Genomic DNA, 20,243 nt, shown 5'->3' with positions numbered 1-20,243 from the left:
TAAACAGGTTAACTGGTCAGAGATCGTGGAAGCTACTCAAAATGAAGAGTAGTCGGTACATGTATATTATGAGAGATTGATGCAAATTTATAGGCAATACAGTCAATTGGAAGATCCAATGAATGCAGGCGCTCCTTGCCTTATCCTGGCTTTTGTGCTGGGTTTGCACCCAGAGATGAATTCATAGTTTCAGCAAAGTTTAATGTGGCAGCAAGCAAATTCCCTAGATGAGATCTTGGCATATGCAAACATTGCACTGAGTATTGTGATTCTGAACAAAAATTGACAAAGGAAAAGATAATAATGGCATTGTCAGAATTCTTTCAGCAAGGAGTACCAGGATTAGTTAATTCCTTACAGAGGTAGTGTACAGTTTCAGGGTCCCTCGAGAGCTGGAGGAAATAGTTTTCTAGGTAGATGGAAAGTTTCAATAACAACGCTAGCAATTCTTGAGTTATGTCTGGAACGTGTCATGTGTGATGAAGAAGGACACTGGGAGATGAATTGCAGATTTAATGTAAAGCCATGTGTGAACAAGACACAAATGGTGCCTCAAACGAACCTTATATATCAGAATATGATTTAATGTCACACAATTATATGGCACAATCAATGGTCCTAACCCTACTGAGAGCCGTGCAGAATATGCAGAATACTAGGCCACTATGTCTTCAGATTTAGTTCTATAATCTCAAATCCAGAATTGCAGAATTTACATAATTTTCAATTACAACAAAATTCAGTTCAATCCCAAGTGACAGTATCATTGATTAGTGAATCTATGGCTACCCTCTTGGTTCCACATGGTCCAATTCATGTGCCTGATTTGACATAATAATGGTGCCTGATGGGGAATGTTTTGGTATTTAACTACATTAGCAGAACTGAGATTAATGTCTTAAGACTTTTCCTTAATGTCGATAGTAGAATGTCAGAATACCTTTACTCATCATGCGTGTCCCCAAAAGTGACAGGTCTGTGTGTCACCAAAAGTGACAGCTGGTGCACAAAAAGTTTGGGGACATGATGAATGTGTGGCAGCCCTACCAAGAGATGAGCAGTGGGGTGTGACACAAGGTTTGTGTCAGAGTGTGCGTTGTTAGGCTAGCAGGGCATTTAGGTTGTGTAAAGAAAAAAGTGTGCGCAAAAGTGTCTTCATGGGCATGTTTTAAAACTGTGATGGCAGTGCTGTGACAGATGTTGTTTAGGCATGCTGAGCTGTGAATGTGCAGGCCTTCCTCAAATCCCTCACCCCCAAGGTTGGCAGTGTGAGGTTCATGAAACGCTTGTCCTTAACGCTTGTCCTTAAAAGTGCCAGGGTGTTTCTGTCCTTAAATTGACAGCTGGTGCACAAAAAGTTTGGGGCCATGATGAATGTGTAGCAGCCCTAACCGGAGCTGAGCTGTATGGGGTTGTGGCACAGGGGTTGTGTCAGAGCGTGAGACAGTGTTGAAGGTTGTGTTAGACTAGCAGGGCATTTAGGTTATGTAAAGAGAAATGTGTGCGCAAAAAATGACCTTCATGTAAGAGGGGGAGTCTGAGCATGTTTAGATGTGTGCAGAGCAAAGCTGAGAAGAGGAAAAAACGAATCAGCCAGTCCCAAGCTTCCCACGAGACTCAAGGGGTTAGGCTCACAAGTCACCATGTAAAAACACACAAGAACAATAGGACAATTTCCCTGGTAAGGGCTCTAACCATGTAGTTGTCAAAGTGCTAAGGTGACAAAAGTTATGAGCAAAGCTGAGAAGAGGGAAAAACTAATCAACCAGTCCCAGCCTTCCCAGGAGAATGAGTCCCAAGCACAGATGATTACGCAGCCCTCCCCTCAGCAAACAATAGGTTTAATTAACCAATGTTAAAATGCTAAGGGGTGTATCTAACAAACAAAGCCCTGAATAGAGAATGTACCCTGGTCATCCGGCATGTCCCTAAACATCAGAGGGTGCTAATCTTCCCAGGAGAATGAGTCCCAAGCACAGCTGATTACGCAGCCCTCCCCTCAGCAGACAATAGGTTTAATTAACAGATGTCAAAATGCTAAGGGGTGTATCTAACAAACAAAGGAATGATTAGAAAATGTACCCTGGTCATCCAGGATGTCCAGAAACATCAGAAGGAGCCATCCTTCCCAGGAGAATGATTCCTAGGCACAGGTGATTACCCAGCTCTTTCCACGACAGGCAGTAGGTTTAATTAACAGATGTTAAAGGGGGCATCTAGCATAAGCTGTTAAGCTGTACATTGGTCAGAAAATGTTCCCACCCAGGGACCCCACTACCTGGTTCTAAACCCCACCTCCATAAAGGATGGTGACCTAATTAGGAGGCCAGAACAAGTATAAAAGCATACTTTGGGGGTCAGCAGAAATAGCCATTCAAAAACCCCTTGTGGAACGACATACGTGGATTGTTTTGCTGCACAGGGCCAACTCAGGAATTTATTTTTGATAAACAATTTTTTTTATTGGAGATTTGAAAACACAGCAAAAGAAAACATTGCGCCTGACAAACCACCACTGTACAGTCACACAGAGTGAGATCACACCCCCCTCATCCCCACCCAAAGCCCTGTCCCCCGCCCCTACCCCCCCCAAAGCGCCCAATCAAAATACATTGCCCAACCATTTCCCCCATACCCTACGATATTTCTTGGGGCAGCCCCTCGTCTGATAGAGAGTTCGTTCCTGGGCCGCACACCAGTCCACACCAGCACTCCATTTGGCCAAAGTAGGCGGCCGTGGGTGTTTCCATGCCGCTGCAATGTCTCTTTTTGCCACCATGAACGCTGTCATAAGAAACAGCTTCTCTGCAAGGGTGCCATGTAGACCATCAGTGATGCCCAGCAGGGCGTGCCGAGGATTGTGTGGTACCTCCCATCCCAACACTTCCGTGAGGTCAGCCTCTATGCCCCTCCAGTAATCTCCTAGGTCCGGACAGGACCACACCATATGGATAAAGTCGGCCGGATCAAAGCCACAGCGGGGGCAAGATGCGTCAACAGAGAGGCCCGCGCGGCGTAGACGTGCCGGTGTGAGGTACGCAGTGTGGAGATAGTATATTTGAATCAGCCGCAACTTGGCGGAGGCCGTCACCAGCCGGGGTGCCATAAGGGCGTCCCTCCAGTCCACCTCATCCAAGGGTCCCACCCAACCCTCCCATCTTTCCCTCAAGCCGTCCTGAACCGCGGGGGTATTGTTAATAAGAGAGCGGTGTATACGGGAAATATCCCCCCTCCCTAGGTTACCCAGCAAGACCTGAGCTTCTGGGGGACTGTGGTCTGGCAATCGAACGTCCAGAGGAGTATAGGTGCGTAAGGCATGGCGCAGCTGGAGGTACTTATAAAATTGTGACGAATGAAGGGAGAAGCGTTCCTGCAGCTCTGCGTATGAGCACATGCGCCCCCCCCCGCCAGACGTCCCCCAGCTGGGAGATGCCGAGCAGGTCCCATGATCTAAAGCCCTCCAGGGCAGTGACGTCCCGTAACCGCGCCCCGTGCCAAAGGGGAGTGGCGCGAGTCAGCCGTCCGGTCCACCGGGTATGGCGAAGCGCCGCTCGCCAGGCCAAGAAGATCGCCCTAGTGATTCCAGGGCAGGAAGCGGGGATGGGAGCTCCGTACAGGCGATCCAAAATGCAGGGGAAACCAAAGTCGGCTAGCTCCACCCTGTAGGCCGTGTCGGACCATCCCCCTCCGAACCAATCGTGAATGACGAGAAGGCGAGTGGCCAAATAGTAGAGGTAGGTCATACCGAACCCTCCATCAAAGGTGGGTAGACGACACGTCGACAAAGCCAGCCGCGGCCTCCCACCGCCCCAGAGGAATCGAGTCGCCAACCCGTCCATCTCGCGGAACCAAGGCCTCGGAAAGGACACGGGGGTGTTGTGTAATATATAGAGGAACCGGGGGAGAATCATCATTTTGTAGAGTGCCACCCTCCCCAGTGGATTGAGTGGGAGCGGTTGCCAGCGCGCCAGGTCAGCCTTGGCCTTCTTGACCAGGGGAGCCACGTTAAGGGCCCAGCTCAGTTCCGGGAGCAGGGAGACCCAGATACCCAGGTATTTGAAAGACAGCCGGCGGAGGGGAATCCTGTCCTGTCAGTCAAAGCATTCCCGGGAGGGGTGCAGAGGCACAAGGACCGATTTGTGCGGGTTTAAATAGAGGCCAGACGCACGGCCAAAAAGGCCCAAGAGATGGAGGGCACGGGGACCAGATCGCGCCGGGTCGCTAAGGTACAACAACACGTCGTCTGCATAAAGGGCTATTCTGTCGGGCGCAGGACCCGGCCACTCCCAGCCCCGAAGAAGAGGGTCCGCGCGGACCAGGGCAGCAAGGGGTTCCATAGCGAGGGCAAAGAGGAGAGGCGACAGTGGGCACCCCTGCCGAGTCCCCCGGATGATCCGAAACGGCTTCGACAACGCCCCGTTAACTAGCACTCGGGCACGAGGACGCGCGTAGAGGACCCGCACCATTCCGACAAATTTGGGGCCAAAACCCATATGAGTCAGGACCTCAAATAGATAGGGCCACCCAACCGAATCAAACGCCTTCTCGAAGTCGGCGAGTAGGAGCGTGAGATATGGGGATATGCGGTGGCGGTGAGCCAGGGCCACGTGAAGTCGACGGAGGCAGTGGCGAGTACCGCGGTCCAGCATGAAGCCACATTGGTCCGGATGCACCAGGCTGGACAGAAAGGGCCGAAGCCTCTGTGCCAGGACCATCGCGTAGAGTTTGATATCCGTATTGATGAGGGAGATCGGCCGGTAAGCTGACCTGTCACAAGAGGGCGGCGCGGACTTGGGCAGAACCACAATCGTGGCCATATCGGCCTCTGGACGGAAGGAGCCGCGTTCAACCGCCTCAGCATAAAGGGCGCTCAACCGAGGGGTCAGAAGGTCCTTGTAGGCGGCGTAAAACTCTTGCGGGAATCCATCCGGTCCCGGGGTCTTCCCCGCCGACGTGCGCCCGATCGCTTCCCCAATCTCCTCCAGAGAGATGGGCACCTCCAGACTCTCCCAGTCACTGGACCGAAGACAAGGAAGTTTTAAATTGTGAGCTGCAAGCAGCGAAGCTAGGGATAAGTCTGAGGCCCGGGCCCAGTACAGCCGAGCGTAGTATTGAGCGAAGGCATTTGCCATGGCCACGGAGGTGGACTGAAGCTGGCCTTCTGAATCGGTGACCGCCGGGATGATGCGTGACGTCCCGGGGTAGGTAACCAGCCGGTGCAGCAGAGCCCCATTCTTATCACCCCACCCGTAGACCCTCGCCACCGAGGACTGCCAAAGAAGCTTAGCCGCATCCATTGACCGCTGGCGAATCTCTTCCCGCATAAGCCGCAGCTGACGATCTACGGCCGGATCCCCATCCGCGGATAGAGATTGCTCCAGACGTAACGCCCGGGCCTCGCAGGCAGTGAGTTGCTGGAGCTGCGTCTGGCGGTGCCGCACCACCAACGCCTTGGCGGCCCCCCTGATGGTGGCCTTACCCGCCTCCCAGAGGGTGCCCGCCGAGGAGACTGACCCATCGTTGTCACCAAAGTACTGCGCCAGCGCGGACCCTACCTCCTTGCAGAGTCTTTTATCCCGGAGAAACCAGGCGTTGAAGCGCCACATCTGACGGGCCCCTTGGGGCGGGGGCCCCAGACCCAGGAGGACGGGGGAGTGATCGGATATCCCCCTGGGAAGAATGCGGACATCTTGGATGCCCGCACACTCGGTGGATGGGACAAAGATTGCGTCAATCCGCGCATGAGTGTGGTGGGCGGACGAAGTGTGGGTGTATTGCCGCGCGCGCGGATGCCAGACATGCCAGGCGTCGCACAAGCCCTGAGCCTCCGCCCACCCCACCAGCTGTCTAGCCCGTGCGGCGCGGGGTGTCGAGACCGGGCCCGAAGAGTCAAGCAGCGGGGCAGAGACAGCGTTGAAGTCCCCACCCAGAACAACAGCACCCGGCGGGAGAGCGGCCAGCAGGGACGCGGCATGGGATAATGCTTGGGCCAACCCGGTGGGCGGCGCGTAGAGCGACAGAAAAGTAAGCGGCCGACCTTCCAGCGTGCCACTGACAGCGATCCCCATCCCCTGGGGGTCGCGGGCCACCCGGGTAAAGACAAAGGGAACAGAACGGCGCAGCAGGACGGCGACCCCCCAAGATCCGCGAGAGAATCCCGAGTGCCACACCCGGTCATACCCGTATCTGGCCAAGAAGGGACACCTCTCGCCTAGCAGGTGGGTCTCCTGAAGAAGGAGCACGTCGATCTCAGTGCGTTGAGCATATTTAAGGACTGCAGTGCGCTTGAGTCTATCCAGTAAGCCATTCACGTTCCATGACAGAATGCGCATACGAGCCTTGGAGGGGAGATCATCCATGGGAGCGATAGGAGCAGAGCACGCCAGAAAGGAAGTGGCCAGAAGAAGCCAGGACCACGGGTCCTGCACTAGGGAGGGGCAATGGACCGCGCATGAGGGCAAGCGGCGGCGGGGCCCGCACGAGTGAATGCAGGGAGGGGCACAGCAGTGTATCGAGTGTGGTGCAGTAACAGACGCCCAGATAAAACCAAATCCAACACAAACAAAACAATCCCCCAAGAAGAAACGGCCAACAGGCCCCCATCCCCAGACCCCCACCCCCCACCCTACACTTCAAAAACAGAAGCATCTGTCGCCCGAACAACCCAACAGTTACAAGACCCCAAGCCTAGATGCTCGGGTGTAAAGAGCGTAGTGGACCCCTCCAGAAGTACGGATTTCAGTGATACGTCCTAGGTAGTTGCGAGAAAGCGTAGGAGTGCAGAGTCCCCTCCTCCCCTCCCTCAAATAAGGCTGTCACCTCTCCCCGTGGAGACTTGGATCAGACAACAAGTTACATGGCGGGACTACGGGAGAGGTCAGACAAGTCAGACTGTATGGTGAGAGGGGCGGGAGAGCCCCCCGGCCTGGGTGACAGGCAGCGCCGGGGTCCCCCAGCCACGTGAGACGAAGCACCAGAGGAGGCCGAGGAGTCTCTCACACGCCTCTCAGAAGCATTGGCAGACCGGGTCCGGGCCATCGCCCCTCCGTGGCGCAGCCGGGATTGCGTGCGTTTCCTGCGCCGTGGTCGTCGGGCTCCAAGTACCTCTTTGCCCCGGGGCCCCGCAGTGGACGACATCGCCGCGGTTTGGCGCAGAGGCTTTTCCTCCGTGAGCCAGGTCCAGGCTGCCCGAGGGGTATCAAAGAACAGAGTCTTGTCCTGGAAGACAACACGAAGGCGGGCCGGGAATTGGAGCTAGTACTGAAGACCCAGGGAGCGCAGCTTTTGCTTCACCTCTGTGTAGGAGCGGCGCTGCTCCTGGACCTCCCGGGTGTAGTCCGGAAAGACCATAATGGTGTGGTTGTTAAAAGTCAAGGGGCCACGCACTCGCGCCTCCCGCAGGATAGCGTCTCTGTCCCTGAAGTTGAGGATCCGCAGGATAAACGGGCGCGGGGGAGCCCCCACAGGAGGTTTGGCCGCCAGAGACCGGTGCGCCCTCTCCACCACAAACCAGGTTGACAACCCGGTCTCCGGCATCCAGGACTTGAACCATTGCTCGAGGAAGTCGTCGGCGCAGCCAGATTCCACTCCCTCCGGAAAGCCCACCAGGCGAAGGTTGTTGCGACGGGCACGATTTTCGGCGTCCTCTGCCCGCCTGTGCAGTTCTTTAGAGTGGGTTGTGAGTTCTCTGACCTGGTCCTGCAGCAAGTGAATGCCGTCCTCCGCCGTGGAGATCCGGGACTCTGCCTCCGTAATGCGGGCCGTGGCGTTGCGGAGGTCCTGCCCCAAGAGCGCAACATCGACCTTCACCTCGCCAACCATCCCCTCCAGGGAGGTACGGGAGGCATCAATGGCCTTAAGGATGACAGACAAGTCTTTGTTCGGGGCCGGAGCCCCCCCCCCCCACCCGGAGGGTCCGAGCTGGCAAACTGGTCGATCCTCGTCTGGTGGGACGTACCCGGCAGCTTGGGGCCTTTCTCCTTGCCCATGGCGGACCGAGGGAGTGGAGGCCCAGTCCGTGAGTGGGCCCGGAGGGCAGCAGGCGACTCCCGCACTGCGAACGCGGCACCCCCCCGCACCAGACCAGCGAGGGATGAGGTCGAGGATAAGGAGGAAGGGCACGGGCACCACCCAGCCGCCTCGTCGGGGCCGGACCAGGTCGCCGTCACCACGGCGTGAGCCTCAAGCCAGAGCGTCCACCCGGTATCCAACGATTAGCCGCGGGGGGCCACCGAGGCGCCGTCCGAGCAGGACCTCAGGAGACTCCAGGGCTGACAGCCCAGCCCCCTCTCAGGTCCGGGGGCAAGATGCGGCACCGGAGAGGGCGCGATGGGGGGGCCCCCTCCCCGCCGGCAATGGTCCCAGGGCAGTGACTCAGGGCCTCGGAGCAGCCCGCACAGGTTGGCGCCAAAAATAAATGAGTGGTCCAAGCGCTGCACCCCCCGGTCACCCCACCGGGAGTCCGCCAGGAGAAAGCAGCAGGGGGGGCCAACAGGGGGGTTCCCACGCAGGCAGCCACGACGCGACTGCTCAGTCTCACCAGCCTGGGTCTCTCCGCGCAGGCCGGCCTGCCCGCCGACGAGGGCCTCGCCACCCCCAAGAAGCGCACCTCCAGCTTCACCCATCCCAGCTCACCTCGAAGTCACCGCCAACGGGTGCCCGGATCATAGCTCCTCCGGGCGTGGGGCAGCCATCAACAGCTCCTCTCTCCTGTGTCACCCCCGGACTCCGGCAGCCAGGGACTCACCAGGGGGGCACAGCGGGGCGGCCAGGGCGATCCACCTCCCAAGAGGCGACAGCGGACCAAGCGGCAGGAGATAGCGGGGACTAGCAGTGGCACAGACCCCCAGGCGGCCCAGCGCCGCCGAGGCTAATGCGGGTCGACCTCCCCGCCGAATAGAGCCCCTCCTCTGCCAGGCGAGCGCCGGTGATTGTCAGCATGGGCAGGGCAGCCAGTGGCAAGCATGCGGCCCGCGCCCCTCGTGGCGCGCCGGGGCCTCCCGTAGCGGACAGCGCCGCACACAGAACCGGATGGACGCAGCCAGGCGCCGGCGCGGCTCACGGGCCGTCCAACTCAACCGCGGAGGTGCCGGAGTCAGCGAAACTCGGTCCGGGGGTAGGGCTTCGGTTTCCCCACCCATGCCGGTCGTCAGATAGGACCTAGGACGGCATCTACGGATGAGGATCAGCGTTGAGGGGTCCGGCAGCCAGGAGCCTCACTCCGTTGCGGCCATCATGGCCAGCGCCACCTAGCGCTCTCAACTCAGGAATTTAAAGGGAATAATGGATCAGAGCAATTTATCACAGATTGACGACGCCTGCTACACATTCATGGATGTAAGTAAAATTGGGGCCTGGCGCAATGTTGCATGTTTAAGGTTTTATTTAAATTATTGGGGCAATGCATTTAAGGTTAAGAAGGTTGCATTTTAAAAGGGTACCTAGTGCCATGTAGGACTGTGTTCATAATGTTTTAAATAATATATAATGTGGGGTTGTGGGCTGGTGTCTAATGTGTATAATGCTGGAGGTGTTAATGGGGGTTGTCATTTTAAGTTAATAAACGATGCTAGGTGCAAGGGCGAACGTATTTAACGTGCATAGTGGTGACGTTTTTGAGGATGCACAGGTCTGCAACCTAAAGGTTTTAAAGATTGTATAACCTTGTGAAGGTACGCATTTAATGTCAATAATACGGTTGTTTTGGTGTGCTGGATGGCTGCAGTCTTAAGTTGTTAAAGGACATATTGTGCAATATACACCTGTATTTAATATGACTAAAGCTGCTGTGTTTGGAGAATGACATACGATTTTAACTTGTTGTTTTTTAAAGGGCTCTTAAAGCAATGGTAGTGGGGGTGTTTAGTACGAATAAAAATACATGGTTGGATTGTAATGCACGGAGGGCCAAGCATGCATATATGCTACGCGATTACACCTTTAAAACATCAGTTGTATGTACTTACCATGGGTTATGATGTTTATGCCTTGTATCTGTGGATAAACATTTTTTTTTTAAAAAGGTATTTACAGCCGCAGGGACCCTGTAGCTTTTTTAAAAAATTTATATTGCCCACACTCAGGGGCGAGGTCGCGCTAAATAAATATGCCCCACATATGTAAAAAAAAAAAAAAAGAAAAACAACAAATCTTAAAAGCCGCAGGGACGCTGCTAAAACAGTCCCTGTGGCTGAAAATACCTTTAAAATATATATATATTTTATTTTATTGAATGCCCCCGTGGGGCACAGCCGTCATGTAGGAATCCCCAGCCGGGAACTACCTCGCCGCGTTTACGAGGGTCTGCCCCGCCCCTCCGTGATGTCAGCGGTGTCCCCGGTGACGTCACAGAGGCGCGGGGCCGTTCCTCGCAGTCACAAAGAGGAAGCTCCCTTGCTGCCGACGCCATCATAATCCACGTGGGATCCATGTAAAGGCCGCCATCCGCCCCTTGTGTCACAGCAGCCACAGAGGAGCCCCCAGCCTGGAGCTTCCTCGGCGTGGCTGATGCGGTAGGACCCTCCCCTTCAATGATGTCAGGGGAGTTCCGTTGACATCACTGAAGGGGCGGGTCCTACCGCATCAGCCACGACGAGGAAGCTCCAGGCTGCCATGACGCCACCTCCGCCATTGGGACCCACGTGTGGGCCAACGAAACGCCGGCTGCAACCCCAGCCACCAGAGCAGCGCCATCGGTAAATGGGCTTCTGGGGCTTCAATTTTAAGAACGATGCCTCGCGCCCCCCACAATAGACCCCTCAGGAGCCCCAGAGCACCGCACTTGGTCAGCGGACTCTGAGGGCCGTTATTTTTATTATAAATAACGGGGCCTCGAGCCCCATCATGGCCGCACAGCCCCAGAGTCCCGCACTTGGGCAGCAGCATTTGTCTGCGCAGCTGAGATGGGCAGCAGATCAAAAAAATTCTTTAAGCTTTTGATGATGTGAAAGCATGTGCCAGCTACTGCCATAGATTGCTGTTTAAAGGAAAGGTTGGTATTGAATTTTATTCCCAAATTCCTAACCACGCTTACTGTGTTAGGAGGAGGGGTGGTGTTTACTGGCCACCAAAGTTTGGGCGAGAAACATTTTTCTTTGCCCAAAGGTATAATTTCAGTTTTTTCGGAATTACACTTAAGATGGTTTTTCCTCATCCAAACAAAGAATGCCGTAAGACACAGGCGGAGATTTTCTTCCACCTGGGTGGTGTTGTTGTCCAAGACAAGAATTAACTGCGTATAGTCCGCATATGAGATGGTCTCAATGTTAAAGGACGATATCAGCCTGATCAGTGGAACCATATATGCATTGAAAAGAGTAGGGCTTAAACTTGACTCCTGAGGAACGCTGAAAGATATTAACTTTTCTTGTGACTTCTATTTTCCTAGCACGATCACTTGTCAGTGACCTTGCACGAAATTCTTTAACCAGGCTAGGACATTACCGGAGATGCCAAAATCTGTGGGACAGTCCACAAGGATGGTAAGTGAGACCGTATCGAAAGCAGCCGACAGGTCTAACAACACTAGGACTGCTCTTTTTCCTTGGTCAAGTGCTGCTCTTAGGGATTCCGCTGTGTATAATAGGGCAGACACTGTGGAATACTGAGCTCTGAAGCCAGATTGATTAGAGTGAAGCAGATTTGCTTCTTCCGGATATGTTGTAATTTGTGTATTAACGAATTTCTCTGCGATCTTACTCAGGCTTGGTAAGAGTGAGATGGGGCGTAGATTGGAAAGGGTAGCAGGATCCACCAGTTGTTTCTTTTGGAGTGGTTTTACAGCTGCTAGTTTCCAATCTGCCGGGATCTAGGCTGTTACTAGCAAAGAATGAATTATGTTATTAATATTAGGGTCAACAATGTTAATAAGAGCATGTAGTAATGTGGGGGGACATGGGTCAAAAGGTGACCCTGATTTCAAGTTTACGATTGCCTGATGCGAATCTTCCAGATTTATTGGGTTAAATGTTTCCATACAGGTTCTGGCCAAGTCTGCTACAACCTCACTATTGACGGGTGTAGGGCTGGGGGGGGGGGTAATCTTTTTGTAGTGTCCATACTTTCTGTTACAAAAAGTCTGCAATATTGTTACATAGGCATTGAGAGGGAGGAATCTCTTGTTGTAGCGATTTAGGATTAGTGAATACATTTACTATTTTAAAAATCGCTTTATGGTTGTTCATAGTGGATTTAATTGCCTCAGTATAATAGAGTCTTTTGTCGTCTTAATCAATACATGATATTCTCTGAGAGCTGTTTAAAGTTCTTCAATTCTGTCTCCTCATAATAAAGCATTGGCAGGATCCGCCCTCACAGTGGATCCTGTCAATGCATTTTGCTGTTTGGTGTTAGGAGCTCTGCACCGAATAGTTTCCTTTTTTTCTTTTCAAAAAGAAAATCCCAAAACAGGATTTTCTTTTTAGAAAAGAAAAAAGACAATGCTCCCCTCGCCATGGGAGTCTTTTCCCATGGAAACGGAAGCATTTTGAAATTTTCATTGCCTCTTACCATCTAAGTTTTCCTTGCCCTGACGGCCAGTGAAAACTGGCCTCTAATATCGCCCTTCTAAATTAGATGGATGGAATTAATAGGTCAATCCGCATATAAATTTGGGAGGTAGACCATCATCTTGGCAATATGTATACTCCATCTCCGTTGCGACGGAGGATACATACCGCCAAGATATAAATCATGTCTTTAGTTTTGAGACATGTTTACCTTTCATGACTGGAAACAGAAATTTTTGAAAGTATAAAAACAAATCAGAAATTCTTAATATCATTTCTTATTTCAGGGAGCATGCCACCTATCTCATTATTTATGATTCTACAGTACGCGTTAGGGGGCAGACAAGCTATGGCCAAACTTTGATGCCCAACTCTCGAAAAGCTGGTCAATAACACTTTTGAACTTTGAAAATTGCATGCTTTTTCAGAAGACTAATCCAGTGGAAATTGAGTTGTTGGTTGACTGGGCTGTGAGCCCTTGTCAAGCAACAACCACAATCCTAGTCAGGGTAAGTACATGCAAACCCAAAAGTAACTTGTGTTCACCCTCTGGCAGCTTGGCACAGAGCAGTCAGGCTTAACTTATAGGCAATGTGTAAAGTATTTGTGCAATACTTCAAAAAGTAAAAACTGTGATCACACCACACAAAAAGATCCCACACCAGATTTACAAAAGTAGGGTATATTTAAATAAATAAAACAAGACCAACATGACAAACATCTAATGAGTGAAACCGGAGATATTGAATTTTTAAGTTTTGGGATAAAATAGCGCCAAAAGGCACAAAGCGCCAACAAGGGATATCTGGTCGCACTTGACTGGGACAAAGTCACAAATACAGACAACTACGAGGGAGTGCGGGCTGACCGGCTACATAGAATCCTGTTTGCAGACTGTTGTGTGGATCGGAGGAAGTGTTGCACAGTCGAAGCGATGCGTCAGTTCCGAGAAGTGGGGAGGCTGCAGTGCAAGGTGCAAGGTCCTGTTTCGCCGAAGATTATGATGACGGGGCTTGTGATGTGAAGTCCGGGCTTCGAGTATGCAGTTGGCAGCTGGTTATGCGTCGGTTTCCACGGGCTGCGAGGCTACGATGCTGAGGTCAGCATTGTCGTAGAGCTGCCATCAACGAGGGAGGCAAGGACCTAGGCCGGAGATGCGCTGCGCTGTTTGAGATGCATCTCTGCCAAAGATGCAATGGTGATGCAGGCCTTATGTGCTGAGCTCAATCCACGCAGCAGTGGGGATGCATCATTTCTGCTCGAGGATGCGTTGCACAGCTGAGGAGATGCATCAGTTCCACCTGAGGATGCGCCGCTCAGTCGAGGAGATGCGTCGGATTGGCTCGAGGATGTGGCTTTCAGCAGACAAGATGAGTTAGTTCTGCTGGTAAGCACCGTAGGCCCACTTCCAAGGGTTCAGGTCTGGGGTGGCACCACTTGGCAGGGTAGACTCACCGATGGCAGAGTCCAGGTGCAGATGAAAGTTTGTTGGAAGCCTGTTATGTCCCTGAGGCTTCAGATTAGGAGGCCAGCCAACTAGCCCTTGGAGTAAATCTGGGTTCTAGGGTCAAGAGATGCAGGTCCAGTCCCTCTCACCCAGGCAAGAGGGCAGCAGGTCAGCACAGTAAAGCAAAAGTCCAGAAGAGTAACTGCCCAGCAGAGTGGTAGTCCTTTCATAAGCACAGCAGTCTTTCTTCCTATCAGAGTATCCACAGATTTAGAAGTGTACTAAAGCGGTGGTGTCTGAGGTCAGGTGCTTATACCCAGTAGTGCCTTTGAAGTGGGGGAGACTTCACATACAAGGCTTTGAAGTGCACAGATGCCCTGCCATGTACTGCCAGCCCTGCCTCCGGACTAACCACAGGGGGTAGGCAGGCATTTGTGTGGGGACAGGGCACAGCCTATTCAGATGTAAGTGAGGCTGGGCCCAGCTCCTCCCTTCCATCCTGTCAAGATAGTCCACTCAGCCACATCCAAGCTCCCATTGTATATGGCTGTCTAGGTGGAATATACAGAGCCCAACTGCCAACTACACCCAATCATGTGTCTAGAGACAGGCTGGAGGCACCAAATCAACAAGACAAGAAAATGCCTTCTTTTGAAAAGTGGCATTTTCAGAACCGTAATTTAAAAATCCAACTTCAACATAAATTAGGTTTCCAGAGACACAAAGCATGAACCAGTCAAGTCTTCCCATTAGAAAAAATGCTAATAAAATGTAGTAAGGTAATTGCAAAATTATCCTATGAGAAATATAGGCCTTGCAGTAGTGAAAAACGAATTCATGAGTTTTTCACTACCAGGACATGTAAAACTTAAATGTACATGTCCTGCATTTTTAATACATTGCACCCTGCCCTCTGGGCTGTCCAGGGCCTGCCCTAGGGGTGACTTATATGTATTAAAAAGGAAGAATTGGGCCTAGCAATACGTTTATCTTGCCAGGTCAAAATGGCAGTTTAAACTGAGATGTTTAAAGGGCTACTTAAGTGGGTGGCACAATCAGTGCTGCAGCCCCACTAGTAGCATTTAATGTACATGCCTTGGGCACAGGTACTGCACATTACTTGGAACTTGTAAGTAAATTAAATATGCAACTTGGGGATGAGCCAATGTGGTCAAATTTTCAGGAAAGCGCACTTTAGCACTGGTTAGCAGCGGTAAAGTACACAGAGTGGCCAGCAGACATGAATTCAGAAAAAAGAGGTTGTCTGAAGGCAAAAAGTTAGGGGAAACCACGCCAAGGATGCCAGGTCTAACAATAATCTTAATGACTGTTTTTTATGAAGAGTACTAGTCCAGCAGTAGTGTTGGTTTATTGCTTAAATATATAATTTTACTGCTGCTTTCCATTTACTGCAGTGCTTTAACCTTTGTTAATGCGGCGCTCAGCTATGCCCAGGGCTCAGAGTCCTTGTTAGATGGGCACGTTCAAGCAATAATCATAAGGAAGATGCGAGAAATCTGGCATTGTGCCCTGAAATGAGTAACACATGTCCAGGCATCTAATTCAGCTGCACTGCCTTGAAGACACACTAGAGCACTTGCGATGGGCTCTCTTAGTACTTAACTTGTACTTAACTTGTAAAAAAAGAATAAGTTCAGGGTCCTAAGGTTTCTTTCACAGCTGGCACTGCCAGATAGCAAGGCTGACTTGTTCTGATACCCTTCACTTCCTGTTTATCTCACTGTTGCAGATTCTTATTCATCCCTGTTTTTTCTCTTGGCCACAGTTTTCCATGTTCTTCTTCCTTCTTTGCTCCTGTTATCTCTCTTGCTCTGGGTCAAAGATTGAAGATGAAAAATGAGTCCTGGTTCACAGTAATGTGTGCTGGTGCCCGACATCTGCAACCAACAACACAAATTAACCCCTTTGGTCCTGCTATTTTTTTACAAAAAAAAGATGCTTTCCATCACATGCTCTGAAACAGTGTGCTTGGGCACAACTTGTCATTTCCATCATAAGAACGTCCAATTCTAATACTGGATCCTGTGGCCGAAATTCATGAGGCTCACCAACCACACTCTTGGCCGCTGTTTCAGCCTACAAAAGATCAAGAGCTAAACAAAACTAAATGTATATGAACCACTAGACTCAAGGCGCCTTAAGAGAAAGCTACTTTTACCCACTCCATGTCCGCGTCCTCTACCGAGACCCCCAGCTGGCAGTGAAAGGGAATTATGCTGGTGCGCCTAGGACAGGCCTGTGCAGGGTGAAGAGCAGCTAGAGTAAACATCTGTGCAGTGTCACCCTAGTCTCAGGTTACTTTCACTTTCCTTTTCCACTGTAAGTGAATAGAGTTCCAAGACTCGGGTGTGGCGCCTGGAAGCCCCTCTGAGCTTTGACTGACAGAATAAAGCATGTCCTGGAGGTCCAATGTACAATGGCCTCGATCAGGGGGCCCAATATGAGTCTGTAGGTGTGTATCCATTGCAGGTTTTCAGTATAACCACTCACTTTGTAAATGAGTTCCATCTAGATTCAGTGTTTGTACTTGTATCATGTCTGGATATGCAGAACATCTGCTATGGATGTGGCTCTCCTGGACATACGCTGGAAACCCCTCACCTAGATGGAGGACATTATTGAATAATTAGTCACATCACAGCCATGCCAAGTCTTGCTGTTCTCCTTATCCCCTGGAGTTTCCAATAGTTTATGTATTTATTAAGAAGTGTATAAAGTCAGTTACTTACAACTGTTCCTATTGGAGCATGTCCAGGAGTCGTTTCCTTATGGCCGGTTTCTTGCTGAAGTGATAAAGTGAGCAACAAATGATGAACAAGAGTAATTACTATTCCGAGTCTAATTCAAGCATTCAAGGTGATGATTGATCCAAGGATGAGAAATGGGTGAGCGTGGGGAGTGGCTTTGAGGTGCAGCTGAAGGTGGGGAATGGCAGCAAAATTGTGGAACTATTGAGAAAGTGAGAGACACGCATTTTTCAGAAGGTCTGCGGTCCTTTTCTGGGACTTTGCATCGGTCTTATTTACAGGTGATGCATAATTGAAGCTGTATATAATCTCTGCGTAATTTGTGGATGTATTTCTTGTGCACTCTCACCAGACTTGTGCATTCACACCTTTCCAAACTGTTAGCATCCTGTAAATCAGTCTGTCTATGTTCAGCCATCCAAATCAGACTCAATACTCTTCCAGTCAAATTTAGACATTTTGAGGGTAGATCTCACTAGTGGCAAGGCTCTTCCCTTTTGTATCACTCCCTTCAACCATCTACCTTGAATTAGACTTTTTGGGATTCAAGAAAACATTTAAGATGTCTCTTCCAACAGGTTTTTGGCATACACCCCTCCCTCTAAGTAAAGATCTGTTGATAACATTAGTCACTGTTCTCCTACAACTCCTACAGCACAGTGCTTTGAAGCTGCTACTGGTCAACAGCAGTGCAGTACACAATCAAAAAAGTTATTAAATGGTGAAATAAAACATTTCAGGGGAGCTCCAGGATTACTTGCATTTGGTTGCCATTCAGCAAGTTGCTATTTAGACCACAACGACATCAGATTAAGGTTAAATTCGTTAAATAGGCTATCCGATGAATTATGTCACAATACAACTGAAATGCCAAGCAGCCATCATCAAACAAAGGGAGTTCTGTGGGATCTGTTTTTCCCCTAATTTGTGGTGTTTAACATATGAGAAACCAAGCTCACTCTAACATAAGCAGCCGTGCACTCTTCTTCTATTTTGGATGTGGTATTGTAACATATCACGTCAACACTATTGTTGTTGTTTCCCGCTTATTAAAGAATTGTGAGCTTTTCACTGAAAGACAAACTTTCCCAGCCTCACTGATTGTGATGAACCTAATTAAGGACAACCTAACTGTCTCAGAGTAAATAACATACTATGTAAATAGTCATGTCACGCGAATAGGCTCTGGGAAGGCCGAGTTTACTTTAGTAGAATTGTGAGAGAATCCTCAAATGTATTCTGTAGTAAAATGTTTCTTCTTGCTTCTCTCTCAATGGTGCAAACCCTGTGAACCATCTATACACGTAGTAAATGAATGAAATCCTTTGTCTAAAGTCCTATAAAAGGACCTACTTTTCCTGTTTGTGTCTCATCTTTCCCCTTTCTTAGAAGACAAATATATACACGATTTTATATAGATTACTGAGTTCTTGTTTTGCATGATTTATATGCTAGATGCTTAATGGATTGATGATACAGCTCATGTATTTATGTACCTATATTGTTGGAGTAAACTTTAGTGCTTGTCTCTCATTCTCATAGAGAATGTTTACAGCTTTTTTCAAATGTACAGATTAAATTAATTCGAGACGAATTCATTGGGGAGCACACAACTTCGAAAGGGACTACACTGCTGCTGGTCCAAGCTATTGGAGAGCATTGGGGAAGTGAATGAGACACAGATTTGTAGTCCAACAGATCTTTTTAGGTGTTTTTTAGAGATGCAGGACTGAGTAAAGAATACTGTTTTTCCTATTCCCTGGATTTCCCCTTCAAGGTAGACTAATTGAGAAAGATATTCCCAGTTAAATGAGCCCCTGTACAATTGAACTCTCCAATGTCTATAGTAATGGGGCAGTTAGCATGATCAGGTCTTCAGAGAACACTAGATAGTTCTGTTGCATCTTGCTATTCAATTTTTTTCTTGCTGAGATCTGCTATATGAGTCATTACATTGGATACGCAGATTTATCCAATGTTGTTGAAGACTATTAAATTTTACTTTCATTATTAAATTGAGCAGCAACGTACCCATTGCCCTATTTATGCATAAATAGTTTAAATAAACATGGTAATACCCTCAGGAATATCCTTGTTTAATTGAACCATGAATATTTAATAAAATTGCTATTGATGGGTCAATATCTGTTCAGGATGCCTCAACTGTTTCTGCTGTTTGATGCATTACCATGCTTTCTCAATATGAGTTAACTGGGGGTGGGGCGTTTGGAGGGGGTTTAGAAAGCCAGCAGATAAGATGGGCACCAACATACCGATTAAGCTGCTTCACAGGAGCCATCACCGACCTCCATAATCAGGCAGCTCTTAGGGCTGGACATGGGGAACAACTTACCCATGTCCTTGGCCGGCTAGTGGTCCCACAAGGATCGATGCTTTGAGATTACTGCTGTACAGGGAAGCTGTCTTGCTTCGTTACGTGGGCTCCACTGAGGCCTGGTTTCTGCCATGATGCTGCCGTCTCGGGAGTTGTACCTCTTGGGGTCATGGGCCGCTATCAAGTGGCTGGAGCCATTTAATAGCACTTGCTGGTGCCTCTTGGTCCTCATGTGCTGAGGGCCAGGTGTGTATCGCATGGGCCACCCGCTCAGAGTGGTCATCAGAGGTCGGAGGAGCTGTGAGCTTTGTGCTGTGAGCCGGCCGGGCGAGCCTTTCACCACTGTTGGCAGACGGTCCTATCAGCTGCGCCCATTGGCTGGGTGTTCTGTTTCACCCGATCCTGATGCCTGTGTTGGTGGGCCTGCTGGGCATTGTATTAGAAATGGTGGGAGATAAAGTACACCCCAGTGGTTGTGTAAGCGTGGTAACAAGGTAGCGGTTTCATAGCTGGTGTGGGTATGTTCGTGGGGTGTTAAAAATGGGGATTTGTGGGATTTGTATTTCTGAGGGTTGAAGATTTGAATGGGTGGAAGTGATTGGTTAATCATTAGGGTGTGGTTATGTTGCACGAGTTACAACGGGTAGGGACACATAGCAGGTGTGAAGGGAATATTTTTCACAGAAGTAACGGAGAGTGTTATGAGTCGAGTGCACTGAACTGGAGGATGCAGACACAAGTTTAGGTGGTTTTGGTTGCGTACGGTAGATTTCAAAGCAGGTTGGAGCATTAATTGATGGGGAATTTTTATGGGTTTGATCTCGTATGTGAACACTGAGGCAATACGTTTTAAGGGAGAAAACTTTGGGAGAATCTGCTTCGGGCACTTTTTGGTTGCATTTAAATATGTTTGTAGTGGGATAGCGCTGTTCATTGGATGGCTGTAAAACATGGCAGGAGTTTTCATATTATGCAATGAGTGTAAAATGAAGTTGGATGTATATAGGTCTGAACAGGAAATCTAAATGGCATTTTTTAAACTTTGTAGTGAACCCCTGAAGAAGGTCTATGGGAGCCCGAAATGCATTGGGTAAAACACGATTAACTGCCAAGGATGAGTTATGTATTCCTGTGAGCCCCAGAAAAAGGCCTGGATAGGCATATCTTTCGCATTAGAAATAACGGAA

The 20,243-nt window shown here is 49.9% G+C and overlaps 1 protein-coding gene across 1 annotated transcript in view; it reads right to left on the bottom strand.

Moving 5' to 3' along the window:
- Positions 1–20,243, bottom strand: part of LOC146854879 (sodium- and chloride-dependent betaine transporter-like) — an 898,269-nt gene that overhangs the window by 848,626 nt on the left and 29,400 nt on the right. The gene's annotated exons all lie outside the window — the stretch shown is intronic.

This window comes from Triturus cristatus, chromosome 4_1 (genome assembly GCF_964204655.1).
Source record: "Triturus cristatus chromosome 4_1, aTriCri1.1, whole genome shotgun sequence".
NCBI classification, from domain to species: Eukaryota; Metazoa; Chordata; class Amphibia; order Caudata; family Salamandridae; genus Triturus; species Triturus cristatus.
The sequence above is the reverse complement of the archived record's forward strand: the minus strand, read 5'-3'. Positions and strand labels throughout refer to the sequence as shown.